Here is a 4711-nt window from a genome sequence, read left to right as displayed (position 1 = left end):
AGCTGTCCAGCCTGACCTCTTGGTACTAAATCGACCATAACTTGAGCTATAGAGGTCCAAATGATGCAATTCCAGTTGCATTGGAAATCTAACATCCGGGGCTTCACAACGATATATAATTTTCCATAGGTGTCCCAAAGCCAGGTGATGCAAACGCGTGGATTACGTGGACACGTGACCTGACAAAAACGCAATCCACACTAACGCGTGGACGGCGCTTCCGCGTGACTCTGCAGCGACCTATACGTACCAGAAATTGCTGGGGGCAATTTTTGGGCTGTTTTTGACCCAGTTTTTGGCCCAGAAAACAGATTAGAGGCTATAAAGTGGAGAAATCAATCTATTCATTGAACAATAGATACAACATTCATAATACATAATTTTAGGTTTTAGATGTAATTTTTAGAGAGAGAGGCTCTCTCCTCTCTCTTAGGTTTTAGAATTAGGATTTTTTTATTTTATGGTTATTACTTCAATTACAGGTTCAATATTCCTTTAATTTATTTTCTACTTTTATTTATTCTATTACTTTAATTGTTATTTATCTTTTCAATTTGGCTTATGAACTTTTTCATGTTAAGATTTGAATGTTCTATTTAATATATTTTGAGGTATTTCAGATTAATGATTGCTTTCTTCTATTTATGATATAAATAATTTAGATTTTTCCTCCTTTGCTTTGGTTGAGTAATTGGTGACACTTGAGTTATCAAACTCAGCTGTTGATTGGAAATTGGGATTGCTAATTGATTTGAATCCCTCTAAAGCTAGTCTTTCCATAGGAGTTGACTAGGACTTGAGGATCAAATTAATTAGTCCACTAGACTTTCCTTTATTTAGTAAGGGTTAACTAAGTGGGAGCAATAACAATTCTCATCACACCTGATAAGGATAAATAGGATAGAATTTCCAGTTCTCGTACCTTGCAAGAGATTTTTATAATTATTAATTTATCTTTCTTGCCATTTAAATTACTTGTTTCTTATTTTGAAAACCCAAAAATATATAATTTTCATAACCAATAATAAATCATACTTCCATGTAATTCCTTGAGAGACAACCCGAGGTTTCAATACTTCGGTTATCAATTTTATTGGGTTTTGTTACTTGTGACAACCAAAGTTTTTGTACGAAAAGATTCTCTGTTGGTTTAGAAACTATACTTACAACGCGGTTATTTTTATAAAAATTCTTAACCGACATAAAATCTGTCTCGTCATTTATCATATTTATGTGAGTTATGAAGGATTGAAAACATCATTTTTCTTTCTCTAATGTAATGTAGGCACATATAGGTCTTGTGTCAAAGTTGCATTTAGGCATTGGAAGGTTTAGGCCCAGGTAGTGTGACAAATGATGTGAATGCACATCCCAATATTTTTCAAGTGTGAACTATATTACAAGAAGTAGAGATTTGCATTAGCCAAAAGTGATGTCCCGAATTTTTTTAAAAAATTAATAGTATTTTTTTATGTGATATAATAATAAGTTTAATTGGCTAAAGTTTTAATTACAACTCAGTGATAATGGGCTAGGGATAGACCATCGACTCACAACCTTGGACTTTAGTTACTGCCTAATTGTATAGCAATTGTCTCCATTTAAGTTAATTTCGTAATTGATTATGTCTACGACATGCTTTGTTCCTCAATGGCTTCATTTTTGTTTAACCCAGGGATGTCTAGTAGTGAGCCGGATTTGGACGATGGCAGCACGCCAGAGTTGTTAGGCCGATGGACTGATGGTTGGAGCACTAATTCGAGTGACAAAGATGATTCGAACGGGTTAGAGGAACTGCCGACTGAGGAAGGGGATAGTGGCCCTGCCGACAATGAATACGAAGGCTGGCATGGTGGTGGAAGCAACATAGATGTCTCCACAGAGGATCATGAGAACTTAGAGAAGATCATGGGTGAACAATTCAACAGTCCAGACCCTGTGAATGCTTCTGTGTTATTATCTCAGAGTTTAGTAGGGTTGAAGATGCATGTGCAAGTTATGTGGCGTATGCAAAGGGTATTGGTTTTGCGGTGCGAAAGGGAGATTCTATTAAAAACGAGGAGGAAAATATTGTAAGGAAGTTTTTCTATTGCAATCAACAAGGGCTCCGTGAAAAGAAGCACTATGAGAGGGTTGATAGAAAAATGCCCCATAAATCGGAAATGAGAACAAATTGCAATGCCAAGCTTGTTGTCTTTCTGGACAAAATTTGTGGGAAGTGGCGAACAGAGACATTGGTTGAGAAGCATAATCACGACTTGGTGTCCCCAGAGTTCACTAATGTAATGGCACTGCATAGGAAGGTCACAGAAGGTCACAAAGCGCATATATATAACATGCATGAATCCGGGTTCCAGACAACTCAAATCATGGGCTTCTTTGCCCATATGTGTGGTGGATATCACAATCTTAACTTCATAAGTAAAGACTTATATAATTATATGGATGAAGTTAGGCAATCCAAGATCGTGGAGGGAGATGCAGTTGTAGCAATAAGCTACTTGAAGGGTAAGGCTGAGTTGGATCCTATGTCAGTTGTGCAGTACTCGTATTGCGCTGAGAAGCATCTTGGTCAAATGTTTTGTCATGTGGTTACATACAACATGACTACAAATGCTTCAGTGATGTGTTGGCATTCGACTCAACATACAGAAAAAATTTATATAATAGACCTCTTGTAATATTTTTCGGGCACTAACCACCACAAACAGACAATTATTTTTGGGTTTGGTTTGCTAGAGGATGAGAAGATTCTGTCCTATAAATGGTTGCTAAAGAGTTTCTTGGAGGTAATGAAGCACAAGGAGCCAAAAGTGGTTGTCACAGATGGCGATGAATCCATGCGAGATGCCATTAGAAGTGAATTTCCAAATGCGACACATAGAGTATGCACCTGGCATCTTGCTCGAAATACTGTTGTGAATATTAAGGACAAAGATTTTTGTGCTGCGTTTAAGACTACTGTGTATGGTCACTTTGATGTGGAAGAGTTTGACAATTATTGGGTGGACATGGTTACGTCATTCGGTCTAGAGGACAATGATGAGGTTGCAAAGACATACGAAAAGAGAGATATGTGGGAAAATGCTTGCTTGGGTGGGAAGTTTTGTGCCGGCATTCGAACTACTTCTCGATGCGAGGGTATTAATTCATCATTGAAGAAATTTATCAAGTCTGGGAATTGCTTACTTGAGTTGGTTGAGGACCTGGATTGAGTACTTAAGGATTACCGGAATAACGAATTCATTGCAGATTACAAGACTCTTTACTCAAATCCAGTGATGACTACGGGTCTCAAAACCTTGGAAAGATCTGCGAGCAAGTGGTACACGAGGGAGATATTCTACGAGGTGCAAAAACAGATCAACGGGGTTGTAGCATTGTTAATCTTGCACAGGGACAGTATTGGTAGCACCGAGAAGTTCATGTTCAGAAAGTTTCGAAGGTCCCATCATGTGTACTTGGTGTTCTTAGATAGAAGTTATGATAAGTATGCATGTCCTTGTAAGTTGTGGGAGAGATTAGGGATCCCTTGCTGCCATATATTTTGTGTCCTCAAAGAGCTAGAGAAAGAAGAGTTGTCGACCTGATTGGTGCTTTGTAGGTGGTGCAAAGGAGCCAAAGTAACTGGCAGCAATAATATGGATGCGACATTAAATCCCACGGAAGGGTTTCGCATTAGATACGGCGCATTGTGGGGTGCCTACCTGCCGATGTGTTTTCTAGTTGTACAAGCCACGGAAACATACGACACCACCATGGCAGAAGTTGCCAAAATGTCGAAGGAGTCTGAATCTCTTTGTGTCATAGGACAAAGGGGTTGTCGCATTCAAGCAGGGGCAGATCAAACCTACATTCTTGACCCAAAGGTTATCAGGCCAAAGAGTGCACCTCGCGGGGGCACGAATGACAATAACGAGAGGTGTTGTAGGCGGTGCCTCGGATTAGGCCACGACCAAAAAAATTGCACTGCCACAGATGACAATGAGATTTGTATATGTTGGTTAATTCCTAGGATTATCATTTACCGTATTCGCTACTTGCGGTAATACTTCACGTTGATACTTGTTACTTATTTGATTATATTTGTAGTGCATTAATATTCTGAACTTCATTACTTAATATAACGGACCAAATATCATTTTGTAGGATGGTGGACCCAGCCATAGGAAAGTTCATTATTCTGGAAAGAGGTCACAAAGAAGTTAGTTGGATGGCCATGACTTCATGTGAATGAAGTGTTCAGCTAATTAGGATAAGGTTACATATTTTTAGTTTGCTTATCCACTTTTATGATTCTAGTTGTGTTGTCATATTAGACCTTATTATGGTAGGTTATTGTGCGGTAAAAATGGTTCTTATGTGGTGTTTTACTTATGAGTGAGACTTGTTTGAACCAAGACTGTTGGTGCTAAGTGCAAGTAGTTTATTCTATTTATGTTGTGGCTTTATTGTGATGTTAGATGTTATTAAGGCAGGAGATTGTGGATAATATTAATGTTTGATTCATGTTCTACTTGGGCACAGGGAGTGTGGTGGAGAGGGGTAGGTATAGTTCACTCCCGCATGAGAGGATGCAGATGCCCAAGGGAGACTTATGCCTAGTTAATATCTTGTTGTGTGTTTCAAATAACATGGCGTGCATGTGACTAATTCAAAGTTGTGTTCATATCAAACTAGCACTGGAGTACCTAAGATTGTGCTAAGTAGC

The 4711-nt window shown here is 38.6% G+C and overlaps 1 long non-coding RNA gene across 1 annotated transcript; it reads left to right on the top strand.

Annotated features, from left to right (window-relative positions):
- Positions 2337-4505, top strand: LOC110264474. Its single transcript, XR_002350657.1, has 2 exons — positions 2337-2421; positions 4150-4505. It is a non-coding gene; the product is annotated as an uncharacterized LOC110264474 (long non-coding RNA).

Source organism: Arachis ipaensis, chromosome B07, assembly GCF_000816755.2.
Source record: "Arachis ipaensis cultivar K30076 chromosome B07, Araip1.1, whole genome shotgun sequence".
Classification (NCBI taxonomy): Eukaryota; Viridiplantae; Streptophyta; class Magnoliopsida; order Fabales; family Fabaceae; genus Arachis; species Arachis ipaensis.
This window is presented reverse-complemented; position numbering and strand designations above follow the sequence as displayed.